This window comes from Phaethon aethereus (assembly GCF_964289735.1).
Source record: "Phaethon aethereus genome assembly, chromosome: 12".
Taxonomy (NCBI): Eukaryota; Metazoa; Chordata; class Aves; order Phaethontiformes; family Phaethontidae; genus Phaethon; species Phaethon aethereus.
Genome location: NC_138588.1, coordinates 22709781 through 22722129, shown reverse-complemented (window position 1 = coordinate 22722129; position 12349 = coordinate 22709781).

Sequence of the window (12349 nt, the reverse complement as noted above, 5' to 3'; positions counted from 1 at the left end):
CAACTCGGGTCACAACTTCACTCTTGCACTTGGCTAACAGCTTCCACCTCAACTGGCCAAGCTAGAGCTCAACACAAAATAGGGTAGCAGAGGAATGTAGCTGTTGAGCAAATAAAATTCAAAAAAGCACGTTCTGGAAAATAATTTTTTTTTTTTTTTTTTAAATCATTATATTAGTCCAATAAGGTAAGAATTAAGCCAGTTGAAGTAACAGCCTGAATCTCATTAGATTCTCCGAAAAAAATAATCTCATCTGGGGGTTGGAGCTCTGGTTTCTCTGGAGATCAAGCAGCAAAAATAGAAATATTCACAAGACTGGCAGTGGAATGATTTCAATGCTTCAGTGGGCACAAATTAAAACCGAGCATATTCAATTCAAACCAGCACAATGTATTTGCTTTTTCTCTGCTGTTCCAAGCATCTTGTACTTCCACGTGTCCTCCCTTGCCTTTACAAGGGCTACTTTTCCATCCAGAATAAGAGGTGGGGGGTGAGCTTCCCACTTTTTTTTTTTTTTCCCCCCCCCACTGGCAGGCATGATTCTTCACAGAGGACCGCTACAAAAAAGAAATTCTGACCTGGTCCGTCCTCAAAAAGGAACAATTAAAACAAATGGTCCTCGAGCACCCAGCGCAGGCAGCCTGCACCGACAGCGGTCAAGCATCCTCTGAGGGTGTAAGAAATTAGATGACAGAGATCACAGCAGCAGCAAAGTATTAAACGTCTCAAAGATAATTCCACGGCGCAAGTAGAAACATCGTGGGGAGAACGAGAAGTCTGCAAAACTGCTTCTCCGACATCCGTCGGCGCGTTTACCGCAGGGCGGCTCGCAAAGCGGCTCCGGTGACGCCGTCTGCCCTAATTGCAGCCAGCGGATAATCGCCCTTATCCCAAAACGGGGTGCCAGATGCAAGATGAGAAAAATCTCTCTTCCACCTTGTATATTAATTTTCTTTGAAACCTGCCATAAAGCGAAAGCCTCCCCTAGAGTATTTTGGGTTTGAACATTTCTAAGGTGATTCTTCTAATTATTCAAGGACTGTTATTCGGTTGCAGGGTTATTCCCAAAGTCATCTGCCCCTCCCGCCTTTTACTTTCCACCGATCTGTCTCTCCCAATTTTTCTTTTCCACGTTCAAGGGAGCAGAGGCTCCCCTTCCCCACAAGACATACGGCGATCTCCGCATCTCAGCACAGAAGGCCATCGATTCCAGCTGACACAGGAGATGAAATACAGACATGCCTCCAAAAACAGGGGCTTTAAGCCTCTTCCTTCGTAAAGAATATTAGCAGTGCATTTCAGATACTTTCTTTGCTAATATAAAGATGCCATCAGCAACAGAAAAAGACAATTCTGCATTTAACAAATCTACAGTGAAGAATTGATGATGAACAAAGTCCTTAAGTTTCTTGAAGCTTTTTTTTTTTTAATTATTATTTACGCCTTTTATATTAGGGAGAAACCAAATAGCTTCCACAAGCTTGAAATGCTTTCTAGACCTTGTTTTCGATCTCCAAATTCCCTAGGAGAAAGGCTTGTTAGAGGAAGCAACATGTCCTCGCAACATTCACCTCTTTCTGTAGGAGACCCTTCATTCGATCCGACCCCCATAAACAAACTATTTCCACAAGCAGACCACAGGTTCCAAAACGTTGCCCCAACACTTAGTATTATTTCAGGTATACTGAACATCAGTGTACAGCGACGAGAAACATGAGCACACAGCAGGCTTTCCTAAGACCATGAGTCCCACCCAAAAGCAAGCAAGGACCGGTGAGCATCTCTCCATCCCAGCGTACCTCCCCGACCACACGCCCCGGAGCGGACACAGGGCAGGACCTGTATTTAAGACAAAACACAACGCCAGCCTGGCATCCCTGCCCTTGGAAGGGAGCAGGAGGCAGCCAAGGTCAGCCGTGTGTTATCTGAAGAAACTGGAACGCAACGCCGATCATAGGTGACCAGGCTCAGGTAACACAGCTGGTTTCATTTCTACCTTTTATTTACATGAAGGACAACTGAGATGGGAACTACAGGCACTCCACCACATCCAGATCTAAATGGTTTTTCACAAGCACTTCATCACCTAGAAAATATATGGCATTTCCCCTGATGCTAGAACCTCGTTTATGAGAATCGAGCATCAACCGTAAAAGAGAAACCGTATTTTTTTGCCACTTTAAAATACGATGTAAGATCACAGACTTCTCCCTAAAGTCACCACACTTCAACACAAAAACACCTTCCAAGATCCTACCTAAAAAAGCCACACCATTTACTTTTCTCAAGATATTACATTTTTTATTCATATTCAGCAACATTGAAAGTATTTCAGCCAAAATATTTGCAGTCTTGTGCATGCATCTCGTCTATCTTTGTCATACTCAAAGGATTTATTCCAAAATGCTCATCTGCCCAACTAAATCAACATACCTAGAAGTTTCACGAGAATTGTTTTATTTAAAGCAGAAGTTAGGTGAGGGGAACCGTAAACCATTTTATCCGAACGCTTTCAGATTACTGCAAAGTATTCAGCTGGCTTAAGGCCAGCACAACTCTCCACATCAGAAAAAAAGAGGTCGGGTAAATCCAATAACAAGTATTTAAAAAGACAAGTCAACAAAATTAGTTTTCTCGCTGGAGGCAAAGCAAGGTCATTATGAAACAGGGAGGCGGGGGGGGGGAGGGGGGAATGAAGAGGAGGTCAAGCAATAAAATAAAATAATAAAGAAAAATCAGAATATTTAACCTATTGGTTTTTGCGATTACTTGCACTCCATTTCACCGGCAGAATTAGAAACGTTAGGACAGCGGCGCTGGCCACAACAGGCGGTTGCCCGAGGCCATAACGCACAAGCCATCCTCTCCACCACCGTAGCGGATCCGTCCCGGAGCAGATGCCATCCCTCGGCTCTCATCAGGCACACAAAGACACGGCGCTTGTCCAATGCACGCCAACGTGGTCGGGAGAAGGTGCGGGTGTGTTACTACTGCAATTTAAAAATACGCTACGGAAAAAATTGGAAATGCACGAAAAAGGAAATTATCAGACACCTGGATCTCGCACAGAAAGGTCTTTAGGACTCATCTTAGCTGATCGGATCAACGCCGCGTTGCTGCTAATCAACGTGCATTGTTCGGAGAGGACCGAAATACATCTCCTGATTTCTTTACTGTCACTGACATTTACACACTATCTGTATTTTTTTTTTTTTGAGAGATAAGATGATATGAAAAGCTGTTCTTCTGTTGATAACGGTCCCGTCCTCATGTTCCCCCTCCCCCCTTCCCACTATAAAATGCTGTCCCTGATATACCAAGTCCACCTATATTGCGTGCACGGGAATCACAGACCACGATTTGGATCGGAAACCTGAGATTTAGCTGACTTTTCAGGATAGAAGACTCATTTGCTATCTTATCCTATCTTTCCATCCTCAGCCAAAAAGTCACTTTCTACAGAAAAATGCATTTTAACCATCTTAGGATTATTATCCTTATCTATACCTTGGCTGCAGGCAGAAAATAATCTAGTTTCACAGACATTTAAGGGCATCGGTGCTTTTTAAACTGTTAGTATTTGGGGTCTGGCAGACACGAGGGAACCTATTCGTTGTACTCTTTGTTGTCCTCATCGACTTCACACTTGAGCCTCATGGATTTTCCCTTTTCCTTGAGCCTTTCCAGTCAAGTCCACGGTGAAACTCATCATCAGTTTGACTCAAACAAGCATCCTTAACCCTAACCTTTAAAGAATGATCAGGTTTGAAAGACAATTTTTAAAAGAATGAGGGCTTTTTGTTGTTGCCTTTTTTAAAATGTGTTTCTCTGAAACAGAGGTTTGGGGAATTTTTTTTTCTTTAAACAAAGAGTGAAACACAAGACCAAGTTATTCATCCTCATACTCCATAACCTGCCATTTTGGGATTCCCCCGCCACCAAAAGTCACCCCAGGCTCTCGGGTTTTCATGAGGAAGGTACCTCCTGTCTCTCCATCTTCCATCCTGCTACCACTAAAGGGGTTCCCCCGTTTTGTCATCTACCCCGTTCACATCCCTCCTTGGAAGTCTCCCTTATCACCTTTATCCCTGCATCGCTTAGATCCCAGCCGCAGTCCTGAAATCAACTGGGTAGAGGCTTCAGCTTCAATAACCTACAATACAGCAATGGATTGGATGGAATAAAGTCACTCCCAGTGATTATATACCAATCTCTTCTTAACCGCTCAATTTATTTTCTAATGCTAATTATTAGCAGCCATATTTTCATAACATTTCAAGACTTCTCCTCTACTAAGACCATAAGTTCATCATTTATATTAAAGGACACTCGTTTCCACAAAAGCGGTAAAAGTAAGTCCGCTACAGGAAGATAAGCGTTCTCTCTGCATTGTTTTGTCAAGTTAAATTTTAACTGAGCAAATACCAACTTCTCTAAACAATAAAAAAAAACCCAACACGTACTGGCATCTGGTTTGCATTCTGCCAGGCTCCATTCACCATTGAAAAAAATCAAATTTTAATTAAAAAAACCAAACCCTAAGGAAGAGGAAATTTGCCAACCTAAGTTACCAAATACTACAACTGAATATTTTTTCTTCCAAACTTCAGTCACATCTTTAGTTTAAGGACAACTTGTTCACCTCTAACACAAGCCACTTCAAACAAACTACTATATTTGTTCAAAGAAAGAAAGTTTCAACACATTTAGTACCATCCAGATGCTGTTAAATTTGTCCACTTCAGTAGATTGCTCCGGTGATTTAGGTAAATTAGCGAAGCCGCAGCTCGTAATTGCAGCTGAGTTTATTCTTCAGGCACCCATCATGATTTGTTAGGTAGGGAAAAAAAAGTCATATCCTTCCCAAAAGAGATTGGGCTTTCTCCAAGTACATAATTCAGTTTTATAATTTACACTTACAGTCAGCTATGGCGATTTAAGCAGGAAAGATCCTGCTTTGCCTCTATCCTTTAAATTCACTGCAATACTTACAGGTACCGCATGAACTCCTACCTTCCCCAATAATTAACGTTCTAGAAATAATGGTCTAGGAGTTGCTCTTCAAGGCAACACCCCACTAGTGGGCTGGGGGTTTAAATAAGTCTAAGAAACACTTTCAGAGTGACTGCGTGATCTCCTTGTCCTCACATCCAAGGTGTCACCCTTCCCGGCTCCTCTAAAAGACAACAGGAGATGTCACCTTCAGAAAACACAAGTCACCTCAGAACTTCTCTGAGAACACGTATGCCTACCTCTGTTACCTGAAAAGCAGAGTACATATTGGCATCCTATGGTAACATAAAATATATAAGCATAATTATCCCTCCAAAACACCTTAGAGAACATATGGTTTGGAAATGAAACTGCCTTAAATCTATTAACTTAGCTATGTGATGAGATCAACAGAAGGGAGCATGAAAAAAAAAAGTTTAAAAATATATTCAGCGTAGGATCACACAACTAAAGCACATTCATCATCCGGATAATGTAATGACACTAGGAAATGAGCTAAGTAAATCCAAGATTGAAGTTTCATTTTCTGAAGTGCATCTGTTTGGCTCATATCAGCCTGAACCTCATCATTTAGCCACGCTGGTTTTCATCTCAGATGCAAAAGATGCAAGATCATAAATCAAAAAGGCTTCTTCAACAAGCAGCCATGGAAAACATGCTTCTAATTTGTTTTTATAAATAAATTATCTGGATCCCAGCAGGTCCTTGCCACAGCCCTCCACGCGACTATGCAATAGATGACATCTCGTTTCAGGTTGACCCTTACTAGTTTGCCAGGTTTGGGGTTTTTTTGGGTGAAAAAGTGTCAATCTTCAGCAGGGAAAGTTAAACCAGCTGGTTTTTCACTGTAGCAGATGAGAAGCACAGGATCAAGCCAACTAAACCAAGGGAGACAGCACGTTCCTGCAGAGGAGGTAACATCCTCCACTACGCTCCTTCCCTGGGATCATCTGGCCATTGCTTTCTGTGATGGGAAACAAGGAAAGCCAAAATTGAAGTGGGCTACCCATGGAGCCAGTCAACTAGTCAACTGAAAACATTTCTAGGGATGGCAAGTATTTTTTACATTTCATGTGCCAACAGTACAAGCAACTGGCCAAAACTCTGGCTGAACGCATCCACGGTGGGACTCTGACTTTGGATCAGGCAGGTGGAAGAGGGCTCGACTCCCTCCAAATGAGTCAAGCAGAGGCCCATCACACCAACCACCAGAAATCCTGTCAGGTTGAGAGGCCAACAAAGGAATTGATACAGACATTTGGGGAAACTTCCAAAGGAAAGCATGCATCAGCTTGTCTGTCTTCTCCATGCCTAAGGACTCTGGTCACCAGTTCAGTTTTAAGGCAGAAGACACAAGCAGAAGATTACTAGACCAAGACCAACCGGAAGATGTTAGGAAGTTTTAGTCCCATGAGTTCCGCTGGCAAACGTCCACGGGAGCACTAATGAGAGGAAAACCAAACAAGACCCAGACACACAGAAGCTTTCAAAATTAATATATAGATATTTTTTGATCTGTTCAAATTGAATTTTGAATGACCTCCACCAAAATTACCTAAACTGGTGACTACTCTGGATGTCACGCAACTCTACTCCAACATGCTGATCTGGTTACCGATTTTGTCAAACTACGGAGTCTGCTACATCACGCTCTCAACTCTTTTGGTACCCCCTCGTCCCCCCAAGGTTTTGCAGGTCCCTTTGCTCTGCACCACAACCAGCACAAACCGAAGCACCGTTACACGCCAACACAAAGAACGATTACATCAGATAAATATCAAAGCCACCAAATGGTGGCACTAGGGCATTTAAAATATGAATTAGCAGAAATATAAAGTGGAGAAAGTTAGCTTATGAGTTTACATAGAAATATGATGAAGTGAGACTAGTTTACTCGATCTCCCCAATACGAAGAAGAACTTCAAAGTTTTTTTCCACATTAGTCTTGAGCACGGCCATTTCATGGGCTGGCTTGCTATGCTTTGCAAGAGTTAAGAAGGGGGTGCTCTCCAAGGGGTGTCCTGGTGTTGTTTTGCTAAGGATTCTCCCGTAACAAAAAGCTGTGACAAGAATTTTGCAGGAGGACAGGAAGAAACCTCCTCCGTCTGCAACGCCTGCCATCTCTACCGTAACGCGACCTCTCTCATCAGCCGCAGGATCACCTCTGGAAGCAATTTTCTCTCCCCGCTTCCTCCCCCCGCCAAAATCCACGTCATAACTGCCAGCACTCTGGAAAGTCAAAAAGATGCTTTAGAAATACCTCATTTAACGTGGTTTTTGTCTTCTCTTGTGCCTGTGCTTTCCAAGACTGCAGAGAAGTAAATAAGTGACAGCCACCAGCCCCACAACACCAGCCACCCTCCAACCCCAATACCATACCTCGCTCGAGCTTTGAGGCTCGGTGCAGCTCAACTCACTCGTTACGTCCCACGGCAGAAGATGCTCCACCTCCAGGATCCCCCTACTCCAGAGCGGGACGGACGAGTGGTTTTATTTGCGACAGCAACAATCCGCTTCTGGTCCCCGCCATCGTCATCCTCCTCCTCCTCGCCAGGTCGCCGGACCGTGTAGGCGCCGAGGGAACAGGCTGCAAATATTTCAGCCGCGGCGCTGGAAGCCCCGGGCTGACGCGGGAGCTGCCCACGGACACCGGATTCTTCATGCATTTTCTGCATGCACGCCGTAGGCAGCACCAGAAATACCGTCCACGTGGGAAAATATTTTATTTTTGTGATAGGGAAGAAGCCATCTAGCTAAATCTGGCTTTGCTCCGGGGCAGGAGTGCCCGCTCTCTGCAATAGGGGTAATTCAGGAATGCTGATAAGTCTGTTTTCTGTGCATAAATAACCTACGTTCAAGCTCAAATGCTTTATCTCAGTGAAGGATAAAGCCCTCGGTCACGATGCCCTACTATTGCTCCACTCGCTTATCAGGTGGGAGCCTTATTACAACGGCTAATTCAAGCAGAGATTAGATTTCACATATGAAGGAACAGACAATAGTATCAGATATTCTCCGAACACCACTAAATAAGATTAATGAAAGTGCCACTGCTGCGGGTTTCCACCTCGACAATGCCTTAAAGAAACAGAAAAACCCACCCTGGTACCTCCAAAACTCATCTGCCCAAACGCTTCATCACATTTCATTGCGTAGACATCACCTCGCTTCTCTCGGCCAACAGCAACTAGAAATAGTCTGCAGGAAGCCACTAATTTCCTGAAAAGAGGGTTAACCGAGAATCATAGGAAACGGAGAGAATTAAAGCTGGGTATAACATCTTGACGAGCCCAAGCATACTGTAGGAGGGGAAAAAAATTAATAATGTGTTCGCAGCACTGAGCAGGATCAGAAATCTAAACCCATGCAAAATTAAATAAGACTATGAAATTCATTAACGAAGAACTACCTTCTTCAGCACACTTGCCTACAGAAAGCCGCTTTCCACGCTCAGGTAGAGTTTTCACATGTAACTACCTAAAGGTGACCACCTAAAATCTTAATTAGAAATAGAGCCAACTTAGTTGTAAGATATACCAAGCGCCTCGCAAATCACAATACCTTGCAATTAAGTGCTCTCATCAAAAGGACTAATTAAAAAAACGAATAGCAAAAAAGAACTCGGCAACGCAGTGAAATTTCACTTGCTCAACAGTTGTGCTGACATCAGAGACACGCACAAAATCAACTCGGCACTCTGCGGGGAAACAATCAGGAATAAAAATGTGAAGCTTCGATGACTTTGGGGGGGAAAAAAAAAAACCCCACAAAAGAAAACACAAACAAACAAAAACAAAACAAAAAAAACGCCAAAAAAACCCACCAAAACGGTAGGAACCTTGGTTTTAATATGTCCTGAATTGTCACAAAATGTTGTGCAACAAAAAGAGGAGGGATTGCACAGACCAATGCATCAATACCAGCGGGGGGAAAAAAAAAAAAAGAAAGAAAAATTGCTTAAATATACTTACAAGTATTATAGCAGCCCTCCAAAAGTCCAGGGATTGCACCATATAGATGCAGAATGAGGAGGCGATATGAAAACCGTACGCAGCTCTGTGCTGCGGACTCTGTCACGCACATGAAACAACTAAGAAGTGGGGGAAGGAGAAAAACGCGTATGCGATGAGGCGGCAAAAGAGGAACCACTGATACGGTATTTAAAACGTCACTGTCTAAATAAAAATTGAGGGGGCTACATCCAGCAGAGACAGGGAAAAAAAAATAAAAAAAGAGGTAAAACCGCCTTCTCGGGCACGTATCTCAGCTTCCCTCTGATCAAGGGAAAGGCGATCTTACCCTGCCCCAACCTGCCAGGACACTGCAGCAAAAATCAGTATTTTTATATGACCGCGTTGCTCTTCTCTTGCATCCTAATATATCCTTACTGAATTAACTTTGCATTTTTTATCTGTACCTCTAAGGCTCTTCCTCGTGTATAACTTAAGATCCCTATCAAGAGGTTGACGACTCTGCCAGCTCAGGATGCCGATCTCCATTTCCAACCCATTAAGAGAAAAAACAAGCCTACCACTTTCATGATTTTCCAAGACTCTCCCATCACACATCTGAAAGAGGCAGCATCTAAGTATTTGCACATCCCTTTCATATTCTCTCAAGCTTTTCTCTCCCTTACACGGCACCTACAAAACAGAAATATCCCACAGCTAAGGCAGTAGATGTGCCAAGACCCTGCGCTAACCCATGATTTTTTGTCACCCTCCCTGGTAGACCCTATGGATCCATTTCAAACGATGAAGTTGTAGACAATTTCTGCAAAAGACCTGGAGCTGGAGCCTGGGCGCACAGACGACACAATAAACTATAGAATAAGCCTAAAAATACTATTTAATACTGTAAACCATTTCTAAAATAATACTAGAAACTTACAAAACATGGACAATGCATTTCAGGCGAAAAAAAATCCCTAAAAACAAGAGTAGAGCTCACAACGAGGAGGTTCTTGCGTCAAGTCTCTGGTGACATATCCCACAGATCGATGTCCTCTCCTAGGTCCAGTTGCGTCCTTCCCTGCTGGCAGCACCAGCTTCAACTCTTCCTGGTGGAACCGCTCACGCTCCTTGCCCCAAATAAATAAGCTTATGAAAAAAAAGTTACCCTTTCACAGGTTTAAAGCTCACTTAATCTAACCAAAAAAATGAGGGAGAAGCATTTATATTGTTAATTTTACCAGGAGGATGAAGGAGAGGAGAGCAGGAGTCTCTGCTGGCATCACAGCCCCGAGCAAAGCACACCTCTACCTATACCCCTCAGGAAAAATAAAGCTAAAAATTCCCTTCCTAGCCTAAGGCTTTCCTAACTGACACACTAAAACCCTACCTATCAGCTCTACGAAAGAAACCAAAAAGTGAAAAAACTGTCCTGCTGATTGTATTGTTGATCTCAAAGGGCCTTGTCCAACACAACCCCAGTTGGGCAAGACCCTCTGGACAAGCATGTGTCCTGCTCAAAGGAGCGAGAAGAAACCCTTCTCGCCCTCAAGACGAATTAATCGAGTTTGTCCCGAATTCCCTTGAGATTCGGGCACATCTCACAAGTCTTCTGCGCAACGAGAGATCCCAGGACCAGAAAAACGGCCTTCACTCAAGGAAGGTCCTGGTTCAACTCTGGTTTGAAAGCATGGGCCGCTCCTTTGATGCCCTGCCAGAAGTGGCCTCCAGCGAGGAAGCCCGGGATGAGTCACGCCACCGGCAAAAGGAACTTGCCAATCTGGCTTGAAAAGCACAGCTGAAACCTGGGATTTTTCTCCTCTCTGCTCTGCCATCTCCATTTCTGCACAGCAATTCTCGGTAATTGCATGCTGCCAGGCAGGCGGTCCGGCACAGGAGAAGCAAAAATACACGGCAGGAACGGGGAGGGTCTGCCAACCAAGGCTTTTTTCCTAAAAGGAACAAAACTGAGGCGAGGGAGTCTTAAGGGACTGAAAGGATCATCTGGTTTGGGCACTAGGGAGGTTTTTTGGTGTTCTGTTTTGGTTTTTTTTCCTGACTTGCATGAATTCCCGTTGGCATAGGGATTTATTGCTTTCTACACCTGTGAGCTACGAGCCAAGAGCTCGCACCGCTTCTGCATCACCTCTTTAAATACAGCGTCCTCTAATCTAATTCATACAGAAATTCAGAAAAAAAATCCCAACCAAAACACTTTTCAACCCATAAGACAGCCTCAAGAAAAAGAAGTTTAGCCCTAGTTTGCTCTCCAACTAGGGAAAACACACACCCAAAATCCATCAATTTTACGTTCACGTCAGATGCAGAGGGCAAAGTAGTCTTTTTATGAAAATATAACAACTTGAGTATTAAAGACTTCAAATTATCGTGCAATTCTTTTTTCACAGCGAATCCATTTTACTCAGTGGTTGGGGACGAGGCATTCCTTTGCTTTGTTCACTATCACACCCTATTGCTATTCAAAAACATAGTAAAGAGGAAAAACAATAGCGATATCTCCTCTGTCTTTTCAGCTCAATTTGGCAATTCTCATCATAAAACTACTAATTCAACATGTTCTTTACTTAAATCAAACCGAAACTGCAAAACATCTGCTGCAGCTGCCGACCTTGCTCCGCACCACAGCATTTGAAATCTCACTCCATGCCTCTTCATTGTTTTTTGGTGGGTTGTTTTGGGGTTTGTTTTTTTTTTAATCTATCCAGCCCAACCACTAATTTAAAGGAAACTGTGCTGGATGCTCTAATTGACCCCGTTCTCTTCCTTCCCCAGTTTGTCTCTATAATTAGCCCTTCCCAGCTCAGCCTAGCAAAGGGAATCAGAAACAAGACCTTTCCGAGCCACACCCTGCAGACCACAGCAACTGCCTCGTATTGTTTTTGCCCAAAAATCAACGTATGCTGCAGCGTTAAACTGCTTCGGGACAAAAATAAAATTAAAAAAAAAAAAAAAAGCAAGATCAAATGTGTATTCCACCATTTTCAAGCCTGTTACAGTGAATGATGCAGCGAACCCAAATGAAAGTTTCACCTGCAACACTAATCCCTTGGGCATACTTAGTAACGTGAGCAAAATACTTCTTTTCCTCAAAATAATATGCACAGCTGCCCACCCTAAATTCGCCTACCTAGGACTTGCCCTGCTGCCTATCTCAGCACACGCAAGAAACGCAGAGAATTATTCAGTTCAGCGCTAAGGCACCAGAAGGACCCACACCTTGTTCCTTGAGAAATTGGAAGGCATGTAGAGAATGAGGAAAGGAAATGCATACAAAAAAAAATAAATAGTCTTATCAGCAAGCAAATGCCACCAAAGAAAGTTTACTTCCCTACTTGCCTCTACAATAGGTGACGATTCCTACCAGG